Here is a 7,867-nt window from a genome sequence, read left to right as displayed (position 1 = left end):
TGGGTAGTCTTGCCTTGGGAGCTGTGTATGCAGTAAATACTGTGTACATCTGCAATAAAAAAAGAAGAATCAGATTTAGCACCTTCACCTATCTATCTATCTTGTAAACAACATCCAATTATGGAGAGAAAAGTTCAAAATTCCAGTGCAAAGGACAATAAATAATCCCAACATGACAGGGATGACTAATATTGGCCTTTCTATAAAAGTTTTGGTTGGCTGGCAGTTATTCTGACCCACTAAAATTTAATAAAAAAGGAAAAGGATTCTTCACTTTTGGGTGCAGTGGAGTAATCTGCAGTGCTTCTGTTTGTTATTATTATTAAACACCCGGCCTCTTTTATTGTAATCCCTTGAATTGTTGCGGTGGATTGATATAGAAGAAGCTGGGAACAGGAAACGCTGCATTGCAGATTGCTCTGCCGCACCCCAAAGTGAAGAAATAGACCCCTCATCCTTGTTTGTGGCAATCCCTATACATGTGTACATATGGGGGTGTGGCCCCTCATCAACGGGACAGAAGGATCCAATGAAAGGGTTTCCTTTATCTTGTATCTACCAATAGTTTTCAAAGAATTTTAGAACAGAAGGGGATTTTAATGGTGCCAAAACACACACAAAGAAATATTATGTTATAAAAATATGTTTATTGGAGTCCTAAGTTTTAAAAGAAACGGGGAGGGGGGGGGGGGACAATGAATGTTGTCCACATTTTATAAAAACAATTCAGTGCACATGTACAATATACACATAAAGTAGCTACTGTAACCAGCGTGATGCTTGTTGCTTGACATGTTTCACTTTTCAGCTTCTTCAGGAGCTTATAAAGCAATATGTAGCTACAAAAAGACAAATACAATTAAAATAAAAAAAATACCAGCAATAATGCAAAAAATGTGCATAAAGAATTATTAGTAAGTATGCATGACTGTAAATAAACATTTCTGTTATCAAAGTAAATGTGTTTTAAAAATATATAACAACATATTATGTATTATGTATATAGAATGTAATCAATCTAATGCACACTACTAAAGGGTCCAAAACTGATATAAGAAGAGGTGGCAATTGATGGCAGGAGGAGCACAGTGGAAATGTAAAAATAAAACAGGTTTTATAATTATATATGTGTGCACTGAGGAAAGATATATCAAGGATCCATAAAGGCCTCAATCAATTAGATATTCAGTTTAGGTTTACCTCAAATGTGACTCAAATGCTCCTTCCACAGAATGTAGAGGGTAACAGACCAGTCCGGAACTATTTCTTCCAGTGATGAAGGAACAATGTCATGAAGGCATGATGAATACGGACACGTTAAATCAATCCACCAGGCCACCTACAGTGTCCCGCCGCCGATTGGCTCACCCTGTCAGTGTGAACCAAGGAATGCTGTTTACTGACACTTTTTGGGTCACATAATGATCACGCGGTAAGAAGCCTCTGTCAGGACTCCGGTGCCAGGACTCTGCAGCCCTGATAACTGTAACTAGCGTGATGCTTGTTGCTCGACATGTCTCACTTTTCAGCTTCTTCAGGAGCTTATAAAGCAATGTATAGCTACAAAAAGACAAATACAATCAAAATAGAAACAACAATAATTCCAAAAATTAGCATAAAGAATTATTAGTAAGTATGCATGACCGTAAATAAACATGATAGCAGGAGGAGCACAATGGGGCCGGTAGAAATACTAGAAATGTCAAAATAAAGGGGTGTATATATGTGTGTGTAAAATATATATGCACTGAGGAAAGAAATATATTAAGGATACATAAAGGCCTCAATCAATTAGATATACAGGTTAGATTTACCTTAAATGTCATTAAAATGCCCCTTCCACAGAATTTAGAGGGTAGCAACAGACCAATCCGGAACTATTTCTTCCAGTAATGAAGGAACAATTTCATGAAGCCATGAGGAATGCGGACACATTAAATCAATAACGTCCCCCAGGCCACCCACAGTGTACCATCTGATAACAAATAGAGATCATGCACCCATCAGCAAGACCAACATCCAGCCCCTGCCCCCAAGGAGCTTACAATCTAATCTCCCTAACACACATTCATACACATACTAGGGCCAATGTACCTCTCAGCATGTCTTTGTAGTGTGGGAGGAAACCTGAGTCCCCAGATTAAACCCACGTAGGCGCAGGGAGAACATGCAAACTCCAGGCAGGTGGCGCTGTGGTTGGGAATGGAGCCGATGACCCCGGTGCTGCCAGGCAGAAGTGTTAACCACTTAATTCCTCTAACTTGTGGTGGGACTGCAGCTTCTTGTATTTTTCTGTACAATGTAACAGCTCCTATGCTGCACTGCATGTGGATTAAGCTGGACTCGTAGGAAGATCTTAGTCTGCCAAAAGACAAGCAGTTACTCATTGGGCCATTTTGTATTTAAATGTCAATTTTTTAAACAGCCAAAATAGAGACATTGGAGTGAAAAGAGAATAGTTTGTATAGAGAGGAAGATGGTGGGAGGAATGGTGGCGCTGGGGGAACTACTTGGAGGATATTAATGGATAGAAATCTGCTGATGGAGCTGGTGCCAGTCTGGGCACTGGAAATATTTCTGGGGAAAAAAAGTACATCAATTTTATTTGGGTACAGCATTACAATTGTCAGTTAAAGTGGTTGTATAGTCTTTTTTTTTTTTTTACTTTTACCTACAGGTAACCCTATAAATGGCCTGATCAGGAGGCGGGGTGTAAATCTTTCGGAGATGAAGTGGATAACTAGGATGTGTTTGTTTTTTTTCAATAGTTTTGGTGTTTTTTCGTTAATATGATAAAAAAAAACAAAAAAAATCCAGTGATGATTAAATAAGACCAAAAGTAAGCTCTATTTGTGTGAAAAAAAATGTATATAAATTGCATTCACATGCAGTGTTTGCATGACTGCGCAATTGCCAGGTAAAGGGGTTGTAAACCCTCGAGGTGTTTTACCTTAATGCATTTTATGCATTAAGGTGAAAAATCTCTTGCGATGCAGCTGCCCCCCAAAGCCCCCCTTTTACTTACCTTTTGGTTATCTAGATGGCAGCTCACCTCCTCCTAGAAGGTTAATAGAGTTGTTTAGCAAGAATGATTTTTCATGAATCCATGCTGATTTCTGCTAATGATACCGTTTTCATTACAGGCATACCCCACTTTTAAGTACACATTGGGATTTATTTACTAAAGCTGGAAAGTGCAAAATCAGGCTAATTTCTGCATAGAAACCAATGAGCTTCGAACCCCAGCTTGTTTAAGCTTTGGTAATAAAACCTGGAAGATCATTGGTTTCTATGCAGAAATGAGCATGATTTTGCACTTTCCAGCTTTAGTAAATAAAATAAACCCCATTGTGTACTTAAAAGTGGGGTATGCCTGTACTAAAATCTTGTATATAGTCCCTTATCATTCCCTCCAAGAGCTTGCATACTATTGATGTTAGGCTAACTAGTCTGTAGTTCCCAGGGATGTATCTTGGTCCTTTTTTAACCACTTGCCTACTGGGCACTTAAACACCCCTCCTGCCCAGACCAATTTTCAGCTTTCGGTGCTCTCACACTTTGAATGACAATTACTCAGTCATGCAACACTGTACCCTTTTTTCCCCACAAATAGAGCTTTCTTTTGGTGGTATTTGATCACCTCTGGGGGGGTTTTTTTTTGCGCTATAAATGAAAAAAGACCGAAAATTTCGAAAAAAAACGCATATTTCTTTGTTTCTGTGACAAAATTATGCAAATTATATTTTTTTCTTCATAAATTTTGGCCACAATTTATACTGCTACATATCTTTGGTAAAAATAACCCAAATTAGTGGATATTATTTGACAAAAATAAAACTCCGAGCTGTAACTAAATACCACCAAAAGAAAGCTCTATTTGTGGGAAAAAAATGATAAAAATTTCATTTGGGTACAGTGTTGTATGACCGCGTAATTGTCACTCAAAGTGCATCAGCGCTGAAAGCTGAAAATTGGTCTGGGACTGAGGGGGGTTTAAGTGCCCAGTAAGCAAGTGGTTAAAGAAACTTTAAAAAACTTCCCTGTTCATAGCTGACTTGTTTTATGTCATAGTATTTACTTGTGCCAATGTCTAATGTTTCCCTTTGTCAGTCTTATCAGCTTTAGCTGATAAGACTGCAGTAATTGCCAGGTTTACATTGTATGTCATGTCACATGGTCACATATTGTTTAGGAGGAAGCTCTGAATGAGTCTGAAGTCTCCTGTGAGTTCAGTGTTGTGGTAGGCAGTCCTGATAACAGATAGATAAGACATAGAGAGTGTGCCGTAAATCAGGGGAGATCTGGGCATGCTCAGTGACTTCATTCTAAAGAACAAAAATGATTACAACAATACTAATCAAGTAAGGAGATATCTACAAGCAGTGTTCATTAGGGATTTTTATGATGATTTACATGGGACAAAGTTGTGGAGGAGGGTTTACAACCACTTTATAGGCTAATATGCAAGATATGCAACAGACAACACCAGCAATAAGGGGTATCTTCAGGTTTATACTGTGCTGGAGGCACACAACACCCACTTTAACTCCTGCAGATGCCTGTATTAGAGAACACCAGCAATAAAGGGTAGATACAGGTGTATACTGTGCTGTGCTGGAGGCACACAACACCCACTAACTCCTGCAGATGCCTTTATTATAGAACACCAGCAATAAAGGGTAGATACAGGTGTATATTATGCTGGAGGCACATAACACCCACTGACTCCTGCAGATGCCTTTATTATAGAACACCAGCAATAAAGGGTAGATACAGGTGTATACTGTGCTGGAGGCACACAACACCCACTAACTCCTGCAGATGCCTTAATTAGAGAAAAACAGCAATAAAGGGTAGATACCAGTGTATACTGTGCTGGAGGCACACAACGCCACTTTAACTTTAAGATGCCTGAGAAAAGAACACACTGTCCCTGCCTATCTAGCTCTTTCCCTGCACGCCGGAACACACTACGCAAGGCCGTCGCGCTGGCAGCCTTATATAGTGTGCTAAACCCCCTGAGCTATAGTTGCCTGTGGCCAATTATGGCTCTCTTCACTGCCGGCGCTGTGATTGGCCAAGCATGCGGGGTCACAGTGCATGCTTGGCCAATCATGAGCCAGCAATGCACTGCGATGGCGTAGTGCATTGTGGGCAGTTCGTGCCACACAAATTTGGTGCAAACGGTCCACAAAGTTCTGAATTCGCCGAACAACGAGCTCATCCCTATTCCCCTTATGTTTCTTATTTGTGTGATTAATGCTGAAACTAATTGACCTGTGATCAGTAGGTCTAGTAACACATTGTTTCTTGTTGGTGCGTTTACCATCTGACCCATGAAATTGTCCTGTAAGACATTTAGGAAATGGCGAGCCTTAGATGAATGCGCGGTTCCTTCCGCCCAGTCTATATATGGATAATTAAAATCCTCCCTTAAAATTACACTTCCCTTCCTTACCGCCATTCCAAACTGTGATAGAAGGTCCATCGCCCCCTCCTCCCTTAGGTTAGGGGGCCTATACCATACTCCCAGTATTACTTTTTATTAGGTTTCCTCCTTTTATAACTCTACCCATAAGGATTCCACCTCCTCCCTTGCTCCATTAGTGATGTCATCCCTCACATTCACCTGTATATCATTTTTGATATACAGGCATACCTCTCCACCTTTTTTTTTTACCCTCCCTGTACCTGACATGTTTTTTTTTTTTTTTCTAAAATATAGCCCACAAAAATTCCACTCGCCTACTCTTAGTTTGCGAGTGGATTTTGAGGGCTGGCGAGCTATGGCTACCTAGGAGCAGGGGTCGAGCACCGCCGGCAGGCGGGTTGTATGGGAGTTGTTTTCTTAGCGATCAGAGGGGGAAGAGAGAGGAAAGCTGCAGCCCAGATTGTCAGAGCACTGGGAACATAACTGCGTTCATTTGAATACCTGTGTGTTCGCCGCCGTGTGCCTTCACATGCGGCCCCCCCTCTTTTTCTGGGCACTTTGATAGACAGATCACCCAAGATCCTGGGACATCAAAGTTCCCTTGGACAAGGGGGATGGGCTGTTTTTAACAGTGCGTGGCGGGGAACACACAGCTATTGAAATGAAAGCTGTTATGTTCCCGGTGCTCTGTCTATCCGGGCGGCAGCTCTCTTCTCTTTCCCTGCACAGGTAGGCTGCATTGGTGACACAGGCTGCATGCTGTTATGTTACCGGTGCTCTGACCATCCAGGCGGCAGCTCTCCTTTCTCTTCCCCTGCACAGGTAGGCTGCATGCTGTTATGTTACCGGTGCTCTGACCATCCGGGCGGCAGCTCTCCTTTCTCTTCCCCTGCACAGGTAGGCTGCATGCTGTTATGTTCCCAGTGCTCTGACCATCCGGGCGGCAGCTCTCCTTTCTCTTCCCCTGCACAGGTAGGCTGCATGCTCTTATGTTCCCAGTGCTCTGACCATCCGGGCGGCAGCTTTCCTTTCTCTTCCCCTGCACAGGTAGGCTGCATGCTGTTATGTTCACAGTGCTCTGATTATCCAGGCGGCAGTTCTCCTTTCTCTTCCCCTGCACAGGTAGGCTGCATTGGTGACACAGGCTGCATGCTGTATACTGTTATGTTCCTGGTGCTCTGACCATCCGGGCGGCAGCTCTCCTCTCTCTTCTCCTGCACAGGTGGGCTGCATTGGTGGCCATGGGCAGGCTATGTTGTTGGACACAAAGTTGTTGCTAATATATATTTTTAGAACTTAATTCTGCGTAAAACATTTAAGTTTAATTTCATGAGATAATTTATGAGGGTGTGTTTGGGGGTGGAATTAGGGGCGGGGCAACTGGTGGCGAATAACCCTTGAGGCCTGGCTAGTAGCTCAGGCCATGAAATTTTGAGCTCTGCTTTAACCACTTGCTGCAAAACCATGTACCTGTAGCACAGTGCTGAATAGCAAAAATGGAATGGTCATGTAGGGAGTAAAATCTTCCAGAGGACAAGTCGTTAAAAAAAAAAACGGAATGCTGCATTTTTCTGCATCGGCAAATATCAAAAATGTTCATGAATACATGCAAATATGTGCAAATGCAACTTCATAAAGAAAATAAATTTTTTAATACATTTTTAAATAATAATACATTTTTTAATAAATTTTTAATAAATGAATAAAAAAAAAAAAAAGTGCTGAAACTGCACTAAAAAAAGTGTGCATAGTGCTTACACAGTGAACACAGATTGTGGTGTAAATAATTTACAAGCCCCCCATGTGTTCATTTTACCACCAATGGGGTATTTATGGCACGCAGTGGCAGTGATGTTTGTGGAAGTCTATCTCTTTATTATATGATGTCTCCATAGAGGGAAGAGCTTTCCACAGCTCTGTGATCCGAAGTGACAATCATTACCCCCCTTATATGGGGGTTATCATGGTGTCACCGCTCTATGAGCTGATCCCAGCCCACTCATCATCGAGGATGTGATCTGTATGTACACAACGCCACGGTGGCAGCCATATGTGCTCCGTGCAGATCTGCATGTCCCCACAGCGCCCCTCCCCGCCCGCCTCCCGTACAGGCCGCAGCCCGCCGCTCTCCTGAACATACACAGCGCTCCGTGCCGGCCTGTGTGCGGGGCTGAGGAACGTGAGAGGTGAGTGATGAGCCGCAGCTGCTCTACTACAGACCGGGGTGGTGACTGGGCCCGGCTTCTCTGGACTGCCTTCCTCTCCTCGTGTCCGTGTATCAGAATATCTAATGCTGGTGTCCATAGCCATGTCTACAAGCCTCCAGCTGTGATACACTTCTTCCTGATGATTTTGGAAGGGTTGGAACCTCAGTCAGGCTTTAGGCCTCATTAACACTTGCGTTCCCTCGTGCGCTTTTGCATGGACGATTCCGCG

At 42.5% G+C, this 7,867-nt stretch overlaps 1 protein-coding gene across 1 annotated transcript in view; it reads left to right on the top strand.

Moving 5' to 3' along the window:
• The first annotated feature begins 7,427 nt into the window (after nt 1–7,427).
• Nucleotides 7,428–7,867, top strand: part of SLC68A1 (solute carrier family 68 member 1) — a 38,998-nt gene continuing 38,558 nt past the window's right edge. The window contains exon 1 of the mRNA XM_077455309.1: nt 7,428–7,617. The gene's annotated coding sequence lies outside the window, so the exon portion shown is untranslated. The remainder of the gene's footprint in view (nt 7,618–7,867) is intronic.

The sequence above is a fragment of the Lithobates pipiens genome, unplaced genomic scaffold, assembly GCF_037356315.1.
Source record: "Lithobates pipiens isolate NorthernLeopardFrog02 unplaced genomic scaffold, aLitPip1_a1.2 Scaffold_25, whole genome shotgun sequence".
NCBI classification, from domain to species: Eukaryota; Metazoa; Chordata; class Amphibia; order Anura; family Ranidae; genus Lithobates; species Lithobates pipiens.
The sequence above is the reverse complement of the archived record's forward strand: the minus strand, read 5'-3'. Positions and strand labels throughout refer to the sequence as shown.